This window comes from Acinonyx jubatus, chromosome B3 (assembly GCF_027475565.1).
Source record: "Acinonyx jubatus isolate Ajub_Pintada_27869175 chromosome B3, VMU_Ajub_asm_v1.0, whole genome shotgun sequence".
Taxonomy (NCBI): domain Eukaryota; kingdom Metazoa; phylum Chordata; class Mammalia; order Carnivora; family Felidae; genus Acinonyx; species Acinonyx jubatus.
Genome location: NC_069386.1, coordinates 56,764,685 through 56,788,834, shown reverse-complemented (window position 1 = coordinate 56,788,834; position 24,150 = coordinate 56,764,685). Strand labels below are relative to the sequence as shown.

Sequence of the window (24,150 nt, the reverse complement as noted above, 5' to 3'; positions counted from 1 at the left end):
AGACCCACACAAGGAAAATAAAGCTAATGTACGCCCCGTGGAAACTTCAGGGAACAAGCGCTACACGTTTATGTACCCAAACTGCAGGTACACAGGGGTATAGCAGGAAGCTCTGAGACCCCAAGCAAGATTGCAGAAAACCTTTTTTTTTTTTTTTGTAAACTATGAAAATAAATAGCCCTCTAACTCCATGCACTAAAGGGGTTTGTGGAGTAGTATTTACACCTGTGGAGAGTGGAAGGCAGCAGCTGAGAGGATCAGATCTTTTCTCTCTCAATCTAACCGGCTTTCCATTATTTTTGCAGTGACCTCATGCAGGCCAGAGACCCCAGTGTGTTTTATTCAAGCTGTATATATAACCCCAGGAAATAGGCAAATCTAATTTTAAAAAACTAAGTTAAAATGGGTAAGTGCCAACCAGCTGCCTTGAGGCCCTCCATTCCATGGGGTGGCCTGGGGCCTACAGCTAGATGGCCTTGGAAAAATCATCTAAACCTTCTGAGCATTCTTCCCCTTCCGTGAAATGAAGGTGGCACCACTTCAGGCAGATACTGTTGTGAGGATCAAACTGGAAGGTACATACAAATATTTTAGAGTTTCAGGATTAAAAATCTGGTAGAGGTTTCAGATGTTCCTTTTTTAGGTGGTATAGCGTGGGTGGGATGTGGAGGGTGGTTTTCAGATATTCCTTCAATGTCTAATCCCTAAAACTTGTATCTGGAGGATAGATATAACTACATCAATATGCTTGCTTTTCCTCTTACTTCTTTCCCACTCTTAATTGTTCCCTTCCATTCTGGAATTCCAAACCTTTTCTAACGCCCGGTGTTTCATTGCTGGTCCTATATGTTCTTATTAGTTAACGCTATGGCATTTGGGCCAATTGCATGGTGTTCTGATTATGATGATGCAGTGAATCAGCCCCAGCTAACTTCAACAAGTTTTGCCTATTGGGTTCTATAGGAAGAAGACTCCTTAATGAAGATAAGTGGGCAGGAAAGTTGGTAGTTAGTGCGGAAGGAAAGGGAAGAAAGCAGATAGGTGGAGAAGTTTAGCTAAAATATAGTTTCAGTAAAGACCTCTGCCAACCTTATAGGGATAAGCCCTATATAGGGATAAGCCCTGTTCTGAGCCCTGTAAGGACAAAAAGTCCTGTAAGGACAAAAAAATCCAGGAAACTTTCATATCCCTGTGAAGATCACTCATTGAATTCAGGCAGCTTTGGGAAGGGTCATCACCTTCAGCCAGGACAATAGGAAGCTGACAGCTGACATCTCTCCCATTAGCAGTCTTATTAGCTGGGGGAATAAATCCTTTCTTTTTTTTCTTTTTTTTTAAGGCAGGGGGAAGGGGCAGAAGGAGAGGGAGAATCTTAAGCAGGCTCCATGCTCAACATGGAGCTCAAGATAGGTTTGACCCTGGGATCGTGACCTGAACTGAAGAGTCCGACGCTCAACTGACTGAGCCAGCCAGGTGCCCCTAAATCTTTTATTTCTGATAGGGGATCTGAGTGATGCTTCTCAATACTCTTCTTCAGAGGCCATTAAGCCACCATGATTATATCCGCCATTCACTGAGGGGGCTGACTTGACTCTTTGTGCTTCTGTATAAGGAAACCCATTACCATACTGTGGAATCAGATTCAGACTTTTAAGCACAAAGTTCAAGCTAAGGGCCCAGAAACAATAAGGCACATGTAAGTCTAGGAGGTTCTCATATTATCAGGAGCAAGCAGAAACTTTGGGAACCATGAGAAAAACTAAGTCAGGAGGACTAAGCAGGCCTTAGAAATCAAGATCAGCAAGAATGCGGGTCTAGATGTAAGTACAGTAGGAAGACCCAGAGCCAGCACTAGTAAGTTCATGAATAGGGCAGAGGCAATTTCTGTGCTCTCACTGTTGGTAATCACCTGAATGTTAGGCATCCCCAGCGTTTCTCTTCCAAAAAGGAGCATAATCTACCTTTGTATTATTGAAAACATATAAGGGGCATGTAGTAACATAATGAGCGATAAATACCTGTTGAACACAGCTTTCTTATGAATCCTTTTATAGTAAAAAAAATAGTTGCTCACCACTGATAATATGTTTTCTTTTATCAAGCTATTAGAACTGAATCAGCCATTGTGATTTCACTCCCCAACCTTGGTTTCTAGGAAGCTTAATTTCAGTGTTGTCACAGAAACCTGGAAGAATTTTTCTTCTCTCTTTTCTCTGTCCCTCTTACCATTATTTCTCTTTTAAACTTCTGTTTTAAACTCTATTTTTATTTGTAGATTAACTTTTTAAATTTTAACTGTCTAAAATCAATTAGTGAACAAACATGACATATTTAATTACTAGTGGCCTGTTCCCTGATCCTAGTCACAACTCTGGGCATGGAATATAAACTATACCAATTTGGGGAGGTGCATAACCATGAGCTTATTTTTTTTTAAGACAAAGAGAGCAAGAGAGCATGAGTGGTGGAGGGAGAGAGAGAATCTTAAGCAGTTTCCACACCCAACATGGATCCCAACATAGAGGTCTTGATCTCATGACCCTGAGATCATGACCTGAGCCAAAATTGAGAGTGAGATGTTTAACTGACTGAGCCATCTAGGTGCCTCTAACCATGAGCTAATAATATCCAAAGATGCAAGATAAAGGTATATTTACTCTTCTCCCTTCCCCAAAAGCCATAGATATAAAAAATAATAAAAACTAAGAATGAAACTAGAAATGGATTACAAGAAAAAAACTGGAAAAAAACAGAAACATCTGAAGGCTAAGTAAACAACATGCTACTAAACAACCAATGAGGCAACAAAGAAATCAGACAAAGGGCTAGTATCCAAAATCTATAAATAACTCACCAAACTCCGCACCCGAAAAACAAATAATCCAGTGAAGAAATGGGCAGAAAACATGAATAGACACTTCTCTAAAGTAGACATCCAGATGGCTAACAGGCACATGAAAAGATGCTCAATGTCACTCCTCATCAGGGAAATACAAATCAAAACCACACTGAGATATAACCTCATGCCAGTCAGAGTGGCTAAAATGAACAAATCAGGAGACTATAGATGCTGGCGAGTGTGTGGAGAAATGGGAACCCTCTTGCACTGCTGGTGGGAATGCAAACTGGTGCAGCCACTCTGGAAAACAGTGTGGAGGTTCCTCAAAAAATTAAAAATAGAGCTACCCTATGACCCAGAAAGCACTGCTAGGAATTTACTCAAGAGATACAGGAGTGCTGATTCATAGGGGCACATGAACCCCAATGTTTACAGCAGCAATTTCAACAATAGCCAAATTATGGAAAGAGCCCAAGTGTCCATCAACTGATGAATGGATAAAGAAGATGTGGTTTATATACACAATGGAGTACTACTTGGCAATGAGAAAGATTGAAATCTGGCCATTTGCTGCACTGTGGATGGAACTGAAGAGTGAATGCTAAGTGAAATAAGTCATACAGAGAAAGACAGATAACATATGTTTTCAGTCTTATGTGGATCCTGAGAAACTTAACAGAAGACCATGGGGGAGGGGAAGGAAAAAAAAGACAGGGAAAGAGCCAAACCATAAGAGACTCTTAAAAACTGAGAATAAAGTGAGGGTTGATGGGGGATGGGAGGGTAGGGGGTGGGTGCTGGGCATTGAGGAGGGCACCTGTTGGGATGAGCACTGGGTGTTGTATGGAAACCAATTTGACAATAAATTTCATATTAACAAAAAAGAAATCAAAGAGGAAATTAAAAAAAAAAACAAATAGAAACAAATGAAAATGAAAATACAGTAGTCCAAAACATAGCAAACACAGTTCTAAGAATTTTGTAGTGACATAGGACTATGTCAAGAAATAAGAAAAATCCAAAGTAAACAATCTAATCTTAGACATCAAGGAAAGGAACCAGAAAAAGAAGAACCAGAAAAAGAAGAACAAAGCTCAAAGTTACTAGAAGGAAGGAAATAATAAATATCAGAGTGGAAATAAGTCAAATAAAGACCAAAATAAAATGATCTAAAAGATAAATGAAACCAACAGCTGGTTCTTTGAAAAGAAAAACAAAATTGATAAACTTTTACCCATACTGATCAAGAAGAGAAAGGGTTCAAATAGATAAATTTAGAAAGAGAGAAGTGAAGTAAGAATCAACATCACAGAAATACAAAATATTATAAGAGACTACTACAAAAAATTACATGGCAACAAACTGGACAGTGTAGAAGAAACAGATAAATTCCTAAAAATATACAGTCTTCCAAAACTGAATTAGGGAGAAATAGAAAATATAAACAGACCAATTACTAGTACCAAATTGAATCAGTAATTAAAAACTTCCAATAAACAAAAGTCCAGGACCAGATGACTTCACAGGTGAATTATACCAAATATTTAAAGAATTAATGCATATTCTTCTTAAACTATTACAAAAAATAAGAGGAAAGAAAGCTTCCAGATTCCTTATATGAATCCAGCATTATCCTGATACCAAAACCAGACACTATAAAAAATTTACAAGCCAATATCCCTGATAAACATAGATGCAAAAATCCTCAGCAAATATAAGCAAATCACATTCAACAATGCATTAAAACGGTCATCCACCACAACCAAGCAGAGAGCCATTCCAGGGACACAAGAATGGTTCAATATCTACAAATCAATAACATGATACATCACATTACCAAAATAATGGATTAAACCCATATGATTATCTCAATAGAGGCAGAAAAAGCATATGGCCAAGTTCAACATCCTTTTATGATAAAACTCTCAACAAAGTATATATAGAGGGAACATATTTCAACATAGTAAGAGCATACATTAAACCAACAGCTAACATTATAGTCAAAGGTAAAAAACTAAGAGCTTTTTCTCTAAGATCAGGAAGAAGACAAGGATGTCCTCCACTTTCACCATTTTTATTCAACATAATACTGGAAGTCCTAGCCACAGCAATCAGACAAGAAAAAGAAAGAAAATGCATCCAAATTGGTAAAGAAGTAAAATGTTCGCTATTTGCAGATGTCATGATACTATCTATCTATAGAAAACCCTGAGACTCCACCAAAATACTCTTAGAACTAATAAATGAAGTCATTAAAGTTGCAAAATACAATATCAATATACAGAAATCTATTGCATTTCCATATACTAATAACAAAGTAGCACAAAGAGAAATTAAGCAAACAATCCCATTTATAATTGCACCAAAAAGAATAAACTACCTAGGAATAAACCTGACCAAAGACATGAAAGACCTGTTCTCTGAAAACTACAAGTTATTAATTAAAGAAATTGAAGATAATACAAACAAATAGAAAGAAATGCCATGCTTGTGGATTGGAAGAATTAATATTTTTTAAACTACAGATTCAATGCAAAATCTATCACACACCAATAGCATTTTCACAGAACTGGAAAAAATAATCCTAAAATGTAAATGTAACCACACACACACACACACACACACACACACACACACACACACTTGAATAGCTAAAGCAATCTTGAAAAAGAAGAACAAAGTTGGAGGTATCAGAATCCCAGATTTCAAGATATACTACAAAGCTATAGTAACCCAAACAATATGGTACAGGCACAAAAATAGACACATAGGTCAACTGAACAGGATAGAGAGCCCAAAACTTTACCCAAATGTATATGGCCAATTAATCTACAATAAAGGAGACAAGAATATAAAATGGGTAAACACACTCTCTTCGATAAATGGTGTCAGGAAAACTGGACAGCTACATGAAAAAGAATGAAGCAGGACTTATTTCTTACAACATACAGAAAAATAAAGTCAAAACAGATTAAAGACCTAAATGTGAGGCTTGAAACCATAAAACTCCTAAAAGAAAACATAGGCAGTACTCTCTTGGACAAGTGTTGGCAAGAACGTGGAGAAAGGGTAGCCATTATGCACTGTTTATGGGATTGTAATTGGTGCAAGCACTTTGGAAATAAGTTTGGAGGTTGCTCAACAAATGTAAAATATATATACCATTTGCAGTAATTCCACTACTATTTACCCAAAGAAAATGATAACACTAATTTGAAAAGATACATGTAACCATTTATTGCAACATTATTTACAATAGCCAAATGTGGAAGCAGCCTAAATATTCATCTCTCTCTCTCTCTCTCTCTCTCTCTCTCTATATATATATATGCACACACACACATATATACATACATACACAATGGGATACTCCACCATAAAAAAGAACGAGATATTGTCATTTGCAACAACATGGATGGATCTAGGGTGTATTATGGAAAGTAACATAGGTCAGACAGAGAAAGATAAATACTGGGGTGCCTGGGTAGCTCAGTTAGTTAAGTGTCTACTCTTGATCTCAGCTCAGGTTTGATCTCGGGGTCATGAGGTCAAGCCCTGTGTTGGACTCCATGCTGGGTTTGAAGCATACTTGAAAAAAAGAAAAAGAAAAAGAAAAAAGTTAAAAAAAGAAAAATACCACATGATTTCACTTATAAGTGGAATCTAAAAAACAAATGAAAAAACAAAGAACAAGAAAAAACAGAACAGACTCATAAATACAGAAAACACACTGGTGGTTGCCAGAGGGGAGGGAAATGGGGATATGGGCAAAATAGGTGAAGGGGAGTAAGAGGTACAAACTTCTAGTTATAACACAGATAAGTCACAGAGATGAAAAGTACAGCATAGGTTACATATTTAATGCGAACTTGTGCAGCCACTCTAGAGAACAGTATGGAGTTTCCTCAAAAAGTTGAAAATAAGACTACCCTATTACCCAGCAATTGTACTACTAGGTATTTATCCAAAGGATACAAAATACTTATTCAAAGGGGCACATGCACCCCAATGTCTATAGCAGCACTATCGATAATACCCAAATTATGTAAAGAGCCCAAATGTTCATCAACTGATGGATGGATAAAAAAGATGTGGTATATACATACAATGGAATATTACTCAGCAATTAAAAAGAATGAAATCTTGCCATTTGCAACAACGTGGATGGAACTAGAGTGTATTATGCTAAATGAAATAAGTCAATCAGAGAAAGACAAATATTATATGACTTCACTCCTATGTGGAATTTAAGAAACACAACAGATTAACATAGGGGGAGGGAAGGAAAAATAAGATAAAAACCTAAATTACAGAAAGTGAAAGCCAATTCACAATAAACTCTGGCCTCTGTCATTTAGCATAGTGCTTTTGAGATTCATCCAGGTCATTCTGTGTATCAGTAATTCTTCCCTTCTTATTGCTGTATTCCATTGTATAGATAATCCCGCAATTTGTTTATCTGTTCACCTGTCAATAGATGTTTCAGTTGTTTCCAGTCTGGCTATTATGAACATGTTTGTGTGAACATATTATTTATTTCTCTCATATAAATATCGAGGAGTGGGATTGTTGGGTGAAATGATGTCTTCCACTTCGTAAGAAACTGCCAAACACTTTCCCAAAGTGGCTATAATATTTCGTATTCCCCTTAGCATAGAATGAGAGTTCCAGTTGAACTGTATCCTCACTGACACTTGGTTTTGTCAGTCCTCTTCATTGTAGCCATTCTGGTTGTGTGTAGGGGTATTTCATTATGATTTTAATTTGCATTTTCCTAACGATTAATGAAATTTGGCATACTTTTATTTGGCATTTTTAACAGCTTTATTGTGGTATAATTGATATAAGAAAAACTGCACATATTAAATGTGTATACTTTGATGAGTTTGGAAATATGCAAACACCTGTGATACCATTACCACAATGAAGGTAATAACATATCCAACATCTCCCTGAGTTTCCTTGTGTCTCTTTTGTTTTTGTTTTTGTTTTTGTTTTTGTTTTGTGTTGTAAGAATACTTAATATGAAATCCACCCTCTTAAACTTTGAAGTGTACAATACTGTTTTGTTAACTACGGGCACTATGTTGTCTTGCACACCTCTGGAATTTATTCATCTAGTGTAACTGAAACTCAGTTTTCGTTTCATATATATTCTTTGGTGGAGCATCTATTCAAATCTTTTGCCCACTTAAGAATTGGATTGTCATTCCTGCGTTGGGCTCTGTGCTCAGTGAGGAGCTTTCTTGGGATTCTGTCCCCTCTTACTCTGTCTTTCCCCCATTCGTGCTCTCTCTCTAAAAAATAAATAAATAAATAAATAAATAAATAAATAAATAAATAAATAAACAAACAAACAAACAAACATTAAAAAATAAAAATTGGATTATCTTCTTACTATTTTGTTCTAAGAACTCTTTAAAGATTCTCCATCAGGTGTTGGCCGACTTTCTCTTAAAGGGCCAGCTAGCAAGTAGTTTATGCTTGTGGGCTACAGTGTCTGGATTCAATTACTTAATTCTGACACTTTAGCTTGGAAGAAGACAAACAGGTAATAAAATGTGACTTAAAAGGACAGGTGGCTGTAATTTTCCCTCCTCTGTTCTAGATACAAGTCCTTTATTACATACATGTTTGGCAAATATTTTCTCCCATCTGTAGCCTTCCTTTTCATTTTGTTAACAGTATCTTTTGAACAATAAAAGTTTTTAACTTTTATGTAGTTAAATGTATCAATGTTTCCTTTTATAGATTGTGCTTTTGTGTCTTATCTAAAGGAATCTTAATTTTTTTTCCTATGGTTTCTTCTATAAGTTTTATAGTTTTAGGTTTTACATTTAGATCTGATCCATTTATTCATATTAAGTTGTTGATAGTTCTGTGTGTATTGTAAGATAATATTATTATAAAGTAATATTATTTTAAGACTAATAATTTTTGTGTATGTTATAAGGCAACAGTCAAGCTTCTCTTTTTTTTGCATATGAATATCCAATTGTTTCAATACTATTTATAAAAAGACTATCCTTCCCACATTGAGTTGCTTTGGCAACTTTGTTAAGAATCATTTGGCCAAAAATGCATGGATATATTTCTTTACGTTTTTACTTTAATTCTAGTTAGTTAACATACTACATTATATTAGTTTCAGGTGTACAATATAGTGATTCAACAATTCCATGTAACACCCAGTGCTCATCACAAGTGTACTCCTTAATCCTCTTTACCTATTTCACCCATACACCCAACCCTCTTCCTATAGTAGCCATTAGTTTGTTCCCAATAATTAAAAGTCTGTTTCTTAGTTTGTCTTTCTCTCTCTCTCTTTTTTCCCTTTGATCCTGTTGTTTCTTAAATTTCACATATGAGTGAAAACATGTAGTATTTGTTGTCCTCTGACTGACTTATTTTGCTTAACATTATATTCTGTAGCTCTATCCAGGTCATTGCAAATGGTAAGATTTCACTCTTTTTTCATGGATAAATAATATTCCTGTGTGTGTGTGTGTGTGTGTGTGTGTGTGTGTGTGTACTGCATCTTTATCCATTTGTCAGTTGATGGACACTTGGGCTGCCTCTGTATCTTGGCTATTGTAAATAATGTTGCTATAAACATAGAGGTGCGTGTATCCCTTTGAATTAGTGTGTTTTTTTTTTTATATTCTTTGGGTAAGTACACAGTAGTGTGATTGCTGGATTGAAGGGTAGATCTATTTTTAACTTTTTGGGGAAAGCCCATATTGTTTTCCAAATGGCTGCACCAGTTTGCCTTCCTAACAATAGCATAGGAGTGATCCTTTTTCTCCACATCACTGTTGACATCTGTTGTTTCTGGTGTTGTTGATTTTAGCCATTCTGAAAAGTGTGAGGTGATATCTCATTGTGGTTTTGATTTGCATTGCCCTGATGGTAAGTGACAATGAACATTTTTTCCTGTGTCAGTTGGCCATCTGGATGTCTTCTTTGCAGAAATGTCTGTTCATGTCTTCTGCCCATTTTTAAGTTGGATTATTCATTTTTTGGATGTTGATTTTTATCTAAAATTCAATTTCTTTAACAGTTATAGGACTACTCAGGTTATTTCTTTCCTGTGGTGTGAGACTTGCTTGGTATTTTTTTACTTTTAGGTCACTAATGTCAATTTCACTTGTCAAATGTATTGTCATAAATGTTTATAATAATCCCTTATTATCTTTTAAATATCTATAGAATCTCTAGCGATGACCCCTCCATAATTGCTGATATTGGTAATTTATGTCATCTCTCTTGTTTTCTTAATTAGTATAACTGACTAACAGTTCATCAATTTTAAAAAATTTAAAGCTTCATTGAATATCTTCATTGTTTTTCTGTTTTCTGTTTTCTGTTTTATTGATTTCTGCTTTTATCCTCATTATTTGCTTTCATCTTATTATTTGGGTTAAATCTACTCTTCTTTTTCTAGTTTATTCAGGTGGAGATATATGTAACTTAGTTTTAGACTTGACTTCTTTTCTAACGGACACATTTATTGCTATAAATTTTCTTCCAAGCTCCATACCACAAACTTTGAGATGCTCTGTTTCCATTTTCATTCAGTTCAAAATATTTTCAAATGTCCCTTGTGATTTCTTTTCCATTCATGCAGTTGTTAAAATGTGTCAGTGTGCACTTACAGCATGGAGCCTGCTTGGGATTCTCTCTCCCGCTTCTTGCCGCTTCCCCTCTCAAAATAAATAAATGAATAACCTTAAAGAAATAAAAAAAGAAAAAGAAAAACAATAGCAGGAGAAGAACGTACACATGTGGTAAAAATAGGAAGTGATATTAAATGTGTGAATTAATTTGAAAATATTAGAGATTTTTAAAGATCTCTTTCTGCTATTATTTCTAGTTTAACTCTTTTTTGGTCATAGCATATGCTTTGTATCATTTAAGTTCTCTTAAAATTGTTGAAACTAGTTTCACGGTGTATGAGATGGCCTATTTTGGTGCACGTCCCATGTATTGTTGAAAAAGATGTATATTTTGCAGTTGATGAGCTGTGAAATAATGTCAGTTTGGCTTAGTTGATTGATAACGATCTTTAAGCACTTTGTACTACCATTGACATTTCTCTCTGTCCTCTCTTGTTCTGTTAATACCGAGGAAGAAATGTTGAAACATCTAGCTGTAATTGTAAATTTGTCTATTCTCCTTTCTGTTCTATAAGTTTTTGCTTCATGTATTTTGAAGCTCTGTTATTGGGTACATATACACTGAGGGTGGTTCTGTACTGCTGTGAACTGATTTGTGTCCTGCCAAAATTCACATGTTGAAATCCTACCCTTCAGTGCCCCTGAATGCGACTATATTTGCAGAGAGGGTTTTTAAAGAGGTAAGTAAATGAAATCATTAGAGTGAGCCCTAATCTAATATGATTGGTTTTCTTATAAGAAGAGAATATTAGGACATAGACATGCTTAGAGACAAGACCATATGAAGGCACAGGGAGGAGGCAGCCATCCACAAGCCAAGAAGAAAGGTCTCAGAAGAAATGAGCCCTGCTGGCACCCAGATCTTAGACTTCTAGCTTCCAAGATTATGATAAAGTACATTTCTGTTGCTTAAGCCATCCAGTCTGTGGTACTTTGTTATGGTAGCCCCGGAAAAATAATGCATTTACTTTTGATGAGTCAACCCCTTTGCCATTTTAAAATGTCCCTCTTTATTTGTGGCAATATTTCTCAAACTAAAATCTACTTTGCCTTAGTATAGCTATTCCTTCTTGTTTTTGATTAGTGCTTTTATTGGACATATCTTTATATTACTTTTAAACCTATTTGTGTCTTTTAAAATTATCTTTCATTTATTTCTCCATTATGCTCATATTTTTATCTATATTTTTGATCATATAGAACACATTTATTATAGCCTTTTCTATACCTTTCTTTAAATGTTGTTTTTTTTTTTTTTTTTTTTTTTTTTTTTTGAGAGAGAGAGAGAGACTGAGCGTGAGCATGGGAGGGGCAGAGAGAGAGGGAGATAAAGAATCAGAAGCAGGCTCCAGGCTCCTAGATGTCAGCACAGAGCCCGATGTGGGGCTCAAACCCATGAACCACGAGATCATGACCCAAGCTGAAGTCGGATGCCTGGCCAACTGAGCCACCCAGGCTCCCCAACCTTTTCTATACCTTTGTGTGCTAGCTCCATTGCCTTAGTCATTTCTTGATCTATTTATATTTATTTTACTTTTTATTTTGGCTGATAATAGGTCAAAATTTTCTGCTGGTTTGCATAATTTATAAATTTTTACTGCATGCCTGACATTGGGATTTTACGTTGTTTATATTTTGGCTGAAATATTTTTTTTTGTTTTTATTCAAATAGTGCTGAATTTTATTATAATATGCAGTTAAATTACTTACAATCAATTGAATTTTTGAATGTTGCTGTCAAGAATTGTTAGGGTGATCAATTGTTAGGTGATCCTTTATTCAAGAATCAATTTAACTCCACTATGGTGGTTGTATTCTCCTACATGATGCACTGGGTTATTGTGATATTTTTTATACTCTGGTTGGTAGGAACATAAACTATTGCTATTTTGAATGGGTTGCAGGAATTGTTCTTCCTACTTTTTTCTTTTGATTATTTCCCTGTTACAGCTGCACTTCTGTACTTAGCCAAAGACTCAGGAGACCTCTCTGCAGGAATCTGAAGCTCTCCTTTTTGTGTGTCCCTCCTTTTTGATTTTCTGCCCCACAAATTCTAGCTGCCGCGGCCTTCTGTACTCCAGGCTCTGTCTTCCCAACTCAAGGAAAAGCGCTGGGCTGTTTGGGTTCTCCCTCTCTGCATGAAGTCCTGAAAACTGCTTCTAAAGTAAACCAGTAAAGATGTAGAGCTCCTCTTACTTGTTTTCCTGCTCTTGGGGATTTCTCTACTGCTGTTTTGTCATTCAATATCTGAAAAACGTGGTTTCATATACTTTGCCCAGGTTTTTAGTAATTTAGGTTGGGGGATAAATCCAGTTCTTATTACTCTACTTGACAACCTTATTTGACTAAGTCTAAAAATTATCTTGTTCAAAGTCAATCCCTTGTTCTTAGAAGGCTTAGCGGTCTAACAACATTCATACAAAGTATTTTCCCCTCTAATTGTATTGTTGTTTGGCTCAATCTCAGCTCTGTAGTATCTTTCTGATGTCTGGTGCCTGGATCTCTTCTCAGCTACAATCTGGAGTATTTCCCATAGGAAATGGTACTGTTCTTTGGCACCTCCAGAAAGTCTCCCATATTTCCAAAGTTCCAAGGAATTGTCTGGCACAGATCTACTAAACTACATATTTACAATTGAAGCACAAATCACCTTACGCGCATGTATTTCCCAAGCAATCCGCTGTTTCCAGTACAAAACATGTAACTTAGACTCTAACCACAATTTGCTATTATCAGCCAGAGATCACTACAGAGAGACGCAGCATATTTTGGGGATCATGTAAACAGATAAAAGACTAGGGAGGGAGGGAGGGAGGGAGGGAGGGAGAGAGAGAGAGAGAGAGACTGACTTTTAGTTTCTCCATAGGGCAAGGCTAATTGGTACCCATTGTCTAGCCTACCTTGAGTTTGTTTCAACTTTTTATTTAAAATTCTAGTTAGTTACATATAGCGTAATATTAATTTCAGGAGTAGAATTTAGTGATTCATCACTTAAGTATAATACCCAGTGCTCATCACATTAAGTGCCCTCTTTAATACCCATCATGCATTTAGCCCCTCCCCCCACCTACCTTCCTCCTGGCAACCCTCAGTTTGTTCTCTCAGTTTGTTTTATGGTTTGCCTTTCTCTATGTTCATCTGTTTTATTTCTTGAATTCTACATATCAGTGAAATCATATGGTATTTGTCTTTCTCTGACTGACTTGTTTTGCTTAGCATAATACACTGTAGCTCCATCCACATTATTGTAAATGGCAAGACTTCATTCTTTTTGATATCTGAGTACTATTCCATTATATTCCACAACTTCTTATCTATCTAATGTGATCGATCTATCTAATGTGATATATATATATACATGTATATATATATACATATACATATATATATGTATATGTATATACATATATATGTATATACATATACATATATATGTATATACATATACATATATATATATATATATATATATACACCACAACTTCTTTATCCATTCATCAGTCAATGGACATTTGGACTCTTTCCATAATTTGGCTATTGTTGATAATGCTACTCTAAACATTGGGATGCATATGTCCCTTAAAATCAATATTTTTATATCCTTTGGGTGAATACCTAGTAGTGCAATTGCTAGATCATAGGGTAGTTCTGTTTTTAACTTTTTGATGAACTTCCATGGTGTTTCTAGAGTGGCTGCACCAAGTTGCATTCCTACCAACAGTGCAACAGTGTTCCCCTTTCTCTGCATCTATTGTTTCCTGTGTTGTTAATTTTAGCCATTCTGACAGGTGTGAGGTTATATCTCAATGTAGTTTTGATTTGTATTTCCCTGATGATGAGCGATGTTGAGCATCTTTTCATGTGTCTGTTGGCCATCTGGATGTCTTTGGAAAAATGTCTATTCATGTCTCCTTCCCATTTCTTAATTGGATTATTTGGTTTTGGGTATTGAATTTGGTAAGTTCTTTATAAATTTCGGATACTAACCCTTTATCACATATGTCATTTGCAAATATCTTCTCCCATTTTGTAGGCTGCCTTTTAATTTCATTGATTGTTTCCTTTGCTGTGCAGAAGCTTTTTATCTTCATGAGGTCCCAATAGTTCATGTTTGTTTTTGTTTCCCTTGCCTTTGGCGATGTGTCTGGTAAGAAGTTGCTATGGCTGAAGTCAAACAGGTTGTAGCCTGTGTTCCCTTCTAGGATTTTGATATTTTCCTGTCTCACATTTAGGTCTTCCATCCATTTTTAGTTTATTTTTGTGTATGGTGTAGGAAAGTGATCCAGTTTCATTCTTTCACATGTTGCTGTCAAATTTTCACAACATCATTTGTTGAAGGCGCTGTCTTTTTTCCATTGGATATTCTTTTCTGCTTTGTCAAAGATTAGTTGACCATAGAGTTGTAGGTTTATTTTTGGGTTTTCAATTCTGTTCCATTGATCTGAGTGTCTGTTTTTGTGCAGGTACCATACTGTCTTGATGATTACAGCTTTGTAATATAGATTGAAGTCTGGAATTGTGATGCCTCCAGCTTTGCTTTTCTTTTTCAAAGTTACTTTGGTACTTGGGGTCTTTTGTGGTTCCATACAAATTTTAGGATTGTTTGTTCTAGCTCTGTGAAAAATACTGGTGATATTTTGCTAGGATTGCATTAAATGTATAGATTGCTGAGTGTAATATAGACATTTTAAAAATATTTGTTCTTCCAATGCATGAGCATGGAATGTTTTTCCATTTGTTTGTATCATCTTCAGTTTCTTTCATCAGTGTTTTATAGTTTTCAAAGTATAAATATTTTATCTCTTTGCTTAGTTTTTTTTCCTAGGTATCTTATGGTCTTTGGTGCAATTGTAAATGGGATTGATTCCTCGAATTATTTTTTCTGCTGCTTCATTTTTGGTTTATAGAAAGGCAACAGATTTCTGTACATTGACTTTGTATCCTGTGGCTTTACTGAATTTGTGTATCAGATCTAGCAATTTCTTTGGTGGAGTCTTTTGGGTTGTCTACATAGAGTATCATATCCTCTGCAAATAGTGAAAGTTTGACTTCTCCCTTGCTGATTTTAATGCCTTTTATTTCTTTTTGTTGTCTGATTGCTGAACTTAAGTCTTATAGTACTATGTAAATAACAATGGTGAGAGTGGATATCCCTGTCTTGTTCCTGACCATTGTAGCCTACTTTGAATCTAAAACTCAAATGTGATAGCTCTTCTGACAAAGGACTCTTACACTGTAATTGTCATGTTTAGTGGGGAGAGGAGCGGGGAGAGAAAAATGTGCATAACTCTGAAACATTCTTGTCCTATTTAATAAAAATCTCTAAGTTTGAGATGGTAAGATCTTTTCCTCCAGGTAATTTATAAGGCTATTTTCTTCCATGTACTGGTCAAATCATATACTTTGAGTTTCAAAAAACAAAACAAAAACAAAAACAAAAAACAGAAACCAAGAGGTCTTCTATCCTTTTGGACCCTGAAATCCTGCTACTTCTTTCCAGAGCCCACAGTCAAATGAGTTCAGGATTATATGTTGTAAAAGATGTTACTGGTGCCCCAGCGTATCCCTTTGGGCCTTATGTTTGTGGCATGTTCCCTGTCTTATAGCCACGTGCCAGGATATGCACCTATTTGCTGGAGCTGTTAAGGTAGCTGGAACCTACTGCTTGTACCTAAGGTAGGCTAGGAGTGCCACAGATTAATGCTCCATAATCAGCCTTTAAGCAATGACTGGAATGGGGTATCTCTGAATTGCCTGTTCTACATAAGTCCTGGAGTTTCCCAGCAGGATGAGGCTCCAGTTACCCACAGTGGTAGCTGGCATGATACCTCCCTTTCCAGTCTTACTTCCCACTTCCCTACAACTGTGTTTTGGATCACCTCCAAAATAAACAACTTGTACTCAGTTCTTTGTCTCAGACTCTTTCTGGGAGAATCCAAATTAAGATACTCCTACTTTCTGACAACCAAGTAACTCTTCACAGATAATAGGAGACTCTAGAAGTAAAATTCACAGCTTTGCATTCCCAGCAGTGCTCGTCTCCAGTCCTCACGGAATATAGGAGAAAGAAGGAAAACAAAAATAGAATAACAAGTGCCCTGCCTTCCAATTTTTTTCATAGTGTCAGGCCCCAAGTGCACTTTCCTAACTGACCTGGGCCTGCCCCAGACTAGAAATGAATTCCCATCAGTATCTAAAACCAGATACTGTTGCTTCAAGTGGGGTCAGATACATAATTGGTGTTATAATCTGTGTTTTAGGAGTGAACCTGCCTTAGCCCTTAAGATGAATCCCCACTGAGATGACTTCTGGAGCCAGTGATGGAGAACATCTTTCAATACCAGAGAGGTTGTTTTTTCTCTCCTCCTGGTACTTTTCCCATGAGAAGTTAAGTGCCCTTTGCAGTTTGATGTTTCTGAGTAAGCCTGTCTCCCATATCCTGCACTGGGCTGCATATACTCACAGGTGTGATTCTGGGAAATGATGTATCTAGGCTCCTGAATCCTCAGATCTTGGCTCAGCTGCTTGATATGACTGCTGCCACTCCAATTAGTCATGAGGTATACGTGCCTTGTGTTCTTTCCAAAGAAAACAACTACCTTATTAGTAGCTAGAGCTTTGACTCACACTCTTAGGCAATATCTTGCTTTGGTGATTTTGTCATAACTAAGAGTGAACTCTGAGGGCTATTGAGGTAGAGGTTTCTGTTGCATCTCCATACCTTCTTGTCTCTGAGATCCCCACCCTAGAAGAATCCTTCCTGTCAAGTGGAAAGAGACTTTAGACCATTATTTTCAGAAACACCACATGAAGAAGTGGGTTCTAAGAGAATGAAACCATCTTTGAAAGGGAGGATAAAAGAGCTCCCTTCATGGAAAACAAGTTTATCTTGGCTCCACAGAAATCTCCACCTCCTGTATCTGATTGCTTCTCTGAGTATTGATTACACGATGTCCTTAGATGCTCCTTGAGAAGGCTGTGAGGTTAGATTGGGCTACCAGACAAGTTGAAAATCAATATTTTTTCTTGTTCCAAATACAGCACGTAAAAGTTGAACCAGTGTTTATAGTATCAAAGAAATACCTAAAAGGAAGAAAGACAAACAGAACACCTGGACTCTTGAGGGCATCTGGAATTAATACGGAATTTGTTCCTGGTCAGTGCATACAGTGTTGTTGCTGTGTTCTAGAAGGCAAGCCTGAGAGAACTGAATTTTAGGATAAATGCATGTACTGATGAATCAGAAATAAGTGAAGAACTAGAAGAGAGATGTAATAGTAAAAAGATCACTGAGAGAAAGAACAATGGGAATTTTATTGCGCAACTGTGTGAGCTACTTCAAAGGATGCTATATTTCAAAGGTCAACTAAGAGGATAAGTAGAGGAATAGAAGAGAAACGAAGGCGACTGGGAGGCATGTTGGAAGAGAGGGTGAGTAGGAAGGAGAGCAATGGGGAATTAATAGGTGCAGTGACTTGTAATTACATGTGAGGGAGATCAACGATGAGTAGTAAAGAAAATAAGTCAGGTGGGGGCACCTGGGTGGCTCAGCCGGTCCAGCCTCTGACTTCGGCTCAGGCGATGATCTCTTGGTTTGTGAGTTCGAGCCCCGAGTCGGGCTCTGTGCTGACAGCTCAGAGCCTGGAGCCTGCTTGGGATTCTGTGTCTCCCTCTCTCTGTGCCTCTCCCGCGCTCACACTCTGTCTCTCTCCAAAATAAAATAAAACATTAAAAAAATTTTAAAAAGAAAGAAAAGTCAGGTAGGAGAGAGAAGAGAGAGAGAGAGAGAGAGAGAGAGAGAGAGAGAGAGAAGGGCTAGCGCAGCAGTCAATGGCCTGTGTGTCATATCTGATCTGCCTGTTTCTGTAAATAAAGTTTATTGGAGCACAAGCTCCTTTGTTTACATATTGTCTACGACTGCCATTGTGCTAAAACAGTAAAGTTCAGTAGTTGTGATAGAGATGATATGTGGCTTGCAAAGCCTAAAATATTTCTTTTTACGTATAACATTGATGACCTCCTGGACCGGGGGAAAGGAAGGTGAAGTAGGAAAAGTCAATTGGTCAATGAAACAGTCACAGATGACCAGTTGCCAAAAAAACGGCTTTAGTGGGTGTTGGTAGTACCCCACCAGATCTCCCAGTTATTGTGAGGGTTGCTAACCATCACAGACGTTCCCTGTGGGAAAGTAACTTTGGCTAATGACTGCAGCAAGTGTGAACAAAGGTTGGCCCTCTTCCCTCAACGTGTGACTGACTCTGTGGTGCAGTTCAAGCCCCAAAGCTTCCCCAGGGATGAGACTGCAGCTGGTCTCCAGCTGAGACTACCTTCTTGCTTCCCTTTGTTGCCCTGCCCTATCCTGCTTCTCTCAAGCCCCTATTCCTAAGAGTACTCCTCCCATAAATCATTTGAACAAGAATCCCTCTCTCGGACCCTGCTCCTACGGAATCCGACTTGGACAGTAATATTTAATGCCAAAGCGTACACGTAGCCAAGTTTTTAATAGAAATAAATGCAAAACACAAAAAGCTGCACTGAATGTTATATTCTCTATAGAAATGTATTTGTAGAAATGGTTGTCAATTACAAAATTGCAGATTACGGTCAGAGGAGCATAGGAAAGCAGTTTACCGCATTACACTCTTGGTCACAAACATGGGATTTGCTTAAGCGTACAGTTGGTGTGCATGTAAGTTTGAGGCCTTTTGCCATCCGTAGAGAAGCTGCTCTGGGCAGGTGTCTCTGAGTAGGCGGGGAGCCTTTCTAACTAGCTCTTGAGTTCAGATCATTCAAAACTTTGTGGCGTGGAACCCATGAAGCCACTTGTGTTCTGACCCAAGCAAAAAAATGCCTTGGGTTCTGAAGCAGCAAAGGGGCGTCTGTCCTGGCATCAAACTATTGAATTTTTGCTATTCCTTTTCATCATCCTGAGAACATTGGGAGATACAATGTATTACACATCCTGTTCATGGCTTCTGCTTGTGGCAATCCAGACCACAGCTTTTCCAGTCTGTGGAATTTCTTTTTATAGGTACGTCCTATGGATAACACCCACTAGTACACACAGCCAAGAGGCAGAAAAGCAGAGAGTTAATACACACCAAGATTTTAGTGGTATTTGTAAAGTAACCATGGGATCCTGGAGGAAGCAGCAGGAACTAGAGTTGAAAACATTTTCTCCAGGGCAGATCAGCCTGAAACGCTTTCTCTTTTACTTGTAACCTGCTTTCAAAATTCTATTAATCCTTCAAGGCTCAGTTCTAAAGGGGTCCTTTCTTCACATTTGCAAAGTTAGCATTACTTGCATGTACACTCATCAACTGTATCTACTTTTCCAGCTAAAATTGGCAACTTGTATTGAGGAACATGTCTAAAAGCTAACAACTAATCACATGCCCAAATCAAGTACTGAACCTCATTTACACATTTAACTACCACGCTTTTGACTAACGGTGAGTGACTCTTAAATGCTATGTAGTAATTTGGAAAATGCCGAGGCAAGAACTGAAACTAACCATGCTGTGAGGCTATTGGGGAGCAGCAGGCTCCTTAGCCAGCTGGTAAACCTCACTGCATCCCAGGGGGATTTGGCTGTCCTACCCCTTAGGTAGAAGTTCTGCTAAAGTCAAACAAACAAACAAACAAACACCATAGTTCTTTGTGAAAAATATCATCCCCAATAAAGCCACCTGCTTGTACTGGTAGAGACAAGGAGAAGTTAGGAGTAGCTCTAAAACTAGAGAGAGCTTCGGTTAGGGTCAGCAAAAATGGAATTTCTCCCACCATCCTTTGCTTTCAAGCCCTTAGCAGATGTTGCAAGTTAATCATATATTCTTTTCTGCTAAGTTTAGTCCCTGCCTCACATTTCTTTTAAGTCTAACTTGTTAGGCAGTCCCCACCAGTACAGCAGAATAGGCACTTAAAGTACTTGTATTATTTTATTTAAGTAATTAATGTATTTATTGAGAGAGAAAGAGAGTGCATGGGGGACAGGCAGAAGGAGAAGGAGTGAATCTTAGGTAGGCTCCACACCCAGTGCAGGGTCCAACAGGGGCTGGAACTCACGACCCTGGGATCATGACCTGAGCCGAAATCAAGAGTCAGATGCTCAACCAACTGAGCCATCCAGGCGCCTCTGCATTTACAGTACTTGTGGTAGGAGTACTGACAACACAGACTCCATCTTTGGCCCTCCATCTTGTTCATGTTTGTACAATCACCTCCCTCAGGGCTCCGTGTTCCAGATTCCTGGGAGGTTAATATATACCCTGACTGGAATAAATGAAGGCTTGTTCTGATCTTCCCTCTGGTGCACAGATGGCACACTTTGGATAACTACCCTTTGACTTCACCACAATGCCCCTCATCCTATAAAAGCTACAGATTAAGGTCTGGAAGAGAACAGTGCTTGGATTGCTGTCTGCCCAATTCTCCTTTGTCAGTAAGTTGCCCTGAAAAGAACTGTTAATGGTGTGGAGTAGTTTGCTTTGTTTTTTGGTCTCAAAGTGCCCTCACAGTCTGGAGGATACGTTATTGTCCCTCCTCCACCTTCTTCTTTTTTTAATGTTTATTTATTCGTGAGAGAGAGAGAGCGAGAGAGAGTATGAATGAGGGAGGGGCAGAGAGCAAGGGAGACACAGAATGTGAAGCAGGCTCCAGGCTCCAAGCTGTCAGCACAGAGCCCGATGCAGGGCCTGAACTCAGGAGCAGTGAGATCATGACCTGAACCGAAGTTGGACACTTAACTGACTGAGCCACCCAGGCGCTTCTGTTCCTCCTCCACCTTATAACCTTACCTTGGTTCAAAGTAATTTTCCTTAAACACCTTTTATCCTTGTTTGCATAACTCAGTTCAAATTTTCTGGCCTTACCATGTTTTTTCCCTTATTGGTACTCATGTTTTGATGGTTCACACTTTGTAATTGATTTTTGTTATTTATAAAACACTACAGCTACTGCTACAGCTTACTTATTAAATTCTGATTGTGGGCACATACAGGTACCTCTGGGTATGTGACCACTTGTAATTAGGCATTACAGACTGCTTTTTGGTTGAATTTTCTGTAGTCCAAGGTAGGTTTCCTTACTGAAGTGCAGCTTTGAATAATTGCTCTCACAGTAGAGTCATGTTTGAAGTGTTTGGTATTACATAAAAGTTTTTGTTGTTCTATGAATATTTGATCATCTTTAGCTTGCTTTTATGAATGTAAAGCCTCAAAATATGTTGCCTTAAAAATTTCTTTTAATGTTTATTTACTTTTGAGAGAGAGAGAGAGAGAGAGAGAGAGAGAGAGAGACAGAGTATGAGGAGGGAGGGTCAGAGAGAGAGGGAGACGCTGAATCTGAAGCAGGCTCCAGGCTCTGAGCTGTCAGTACAGAGCCTGGTGCAGGGCTTGAACCCACTAAGCCACTAACGGTGAGATCATGACCTGAGCCGAAGTTGAATACCCAACCGAGCCACCCAGGAGCCCCAATATGTTGCCTTTTAAAAGTAGTTGTAATACATGACAACTGATGTTGTAAATTTGTTCAAATTAAGCTTAAATAAATGAACTGGGATCTTATTCACATATAAATCAGCACTGAAATTTAGTCTGAGATTTGCAGTTTATTAAGATTCTTCACTCGTGAGGCCCTGGGTGGCTACCTTTCATCTTATGGTATCTGTGATTCTAGACAAGGTCAAGGAAAGCGATGTTTCTTAGTTGAATTCAACACTCTACATTTAATTTCTCCTAATGATTTCTAGATATTATTCTGACTGACGCGAGCAAGTTTATCATATGTACTCTTTTTCCAGAAAGAAAAGTGACTTATAAAATTTCAAGGAATGTTTTGGTTAGGTCTAAAATGGCTCATCAAGTAAGAGGTAAAACTTTACGGAAGCTGAACCAGCCATTTTTCTCAGTGGTTGAGGTCAAACTTAGGAAACTCATGACGGAGTCTCTTTGCAAATGTGTCTTAAAAGTCGAGAGTGCACAGTCATCTTATTGAAGCATCAGGAGTTAAAGGCTTGTCTGTCATTGTTGAACCACACTTTGGTGGAGTAAATAATATGTTAGGGGGTTGTTCGTGTGTTGAGGGATTAGCCAAAGTCTTCAGGCAGATTCCTTCTGGATGGCAAAACCTATTATGTTGCGTATTGAGCACTATGCTAGTTCTTTAACATATGAAATGAAATACAAAAATCATCTCTTTCAGTATTTTGGAAAGTCACCGTGCTAGGTACTACTGATTGGAGTGAAACAAATGTGGCATTTTTGCAGCACATATGACTACTTTGTAATATTTGAGGGCACAAACTTCATTCAAGAGAGACTGATTCAACATGTCTCATGTAACAGGCATTGTGGTAAGTGCAAGAAAAATAGAAGTAAAAGAGACTTTGTGATTATTTGGTCACAGATGCTATGAAGGAGAGGAAACAGTGCTTTGAGTAACAGCTGGATATGACAAGGTTTACGTAATCAGGGAAAGCACTGAGTTGGTATCTGAAAGAAGATGAGTTCACTGGCTGAATAGGGAGAGAATTTCAGGGGGAGTGAGCAGCAAAAACTAAGGTCCAGTGTCAGGAATGTGACTGGAACCAAAGAAGATAGTTGAGGAAATCCAGACAGGCCATTGTCACTGAGTGCAGGGAGCAGAGGAGAGCCGTGTGTCCCAGGCCACGCAGAGCCACCTCAGACATAACAAGTATTTTACTCTCTGTTTTGGGAGTTGCAAGAAGCAATTAAAACCTAAGCAAACCAGGAGAATCTCATTCTGGCAGGATCACTCAGTCTTTCGTATTGAAAGGAGGCGAGAAGGGGGTAGAGTAAATGGAAGAAGGGATGCCTGGGTGGTTCAGTCAGTTAAGCGTCCCACTCTTGATTTCAGCTCAGGTCATGATTTCAGGGTTCATGGGATCGAGTCCTGAGTCGGGCTCTGCACTGACAGTGTGGAGCCTGCTTGGGATCTCTCTCTCTCCCTCTCTCTGCCTCCCTCTCCTCCCCCCATTCACGCCCATGCTTACTCTCTCTCTGAAAATAATAAATAAACAGAAAAAAAGTATATGGAAGCAGAGCTGTAGGGAACTGACTGTGGGAAACCAGGGAAAAGGTTGATGCTAGTTTTGACTAGGATGATTCAAAATATCTGAAATCACCAGCAATCTGTCCTGAGTTAAGGAAAAATTTAGCTCTTGTAAAAAAATGTGATCTGGAAGACAGATGGCCATTTAACTGTCACCAGTACCATACATAGAGAAGTTTGACAGACCAGCACAGAGAGAGTGGGTCCTGGGTTAGCCAACAGAACCCAGAATACTTATTTGGAGGTGTGGTGAGGACAGGTTGTGCAGGTGAACCTTGGCAGCTGGGAGTTATTGGAGGAGCCTCACACCTCACACCTGGTAGTGCTAATTGGCTTGGAATTAGTTAATAAAAGAAAAGATACAGAGAACCCCAGAGAGACAGCCCTATCCCTTCCCTATGTTGCTCAGCATATGCCCTGCCATGTGTCTGATGAATTCATGGAGACCCTTTTTATAAACAGTATAGAGCTGGAAGGGATGTGACAGGTTCTCAAATATAATGGTTTTCAAAATAGGGTCCAGGGACTCCTGATTCTGGGAGGATGGAGAAACACCCCACTTTT

The 24,150-nt window shown here is 38.1% G+C and overlaps 1 long non-coding RNA gene across 1 annotated transcript in view; it reads left to right on the top strand.

Annotated features, from left to right (window-relative positions):
• The window catches only part of LOC128315953 (uncharacterized), a 358,710-nt gene that overhangs the window by 103,490 nt on the left and 231,070 nt on the right, over nucleotides 1-24,150 (top strand). Inside the window, exons 2-4 of the long non-coding RNA XR_008299197.1 lie at nucleotides 16,776-16,980; nucleotides 17,557-17,946; nucleotides 22,717-22,867. This is a non-coding gene — a long non-coding RNA (uncharacterized LOC128315953). The remainder of the gene's footprint in view (nucleotides 1-16,775; nucleotides 16,981-17,556; nucleotides 17,947-22,716; nucleotides 22,868-24,150) is intronic.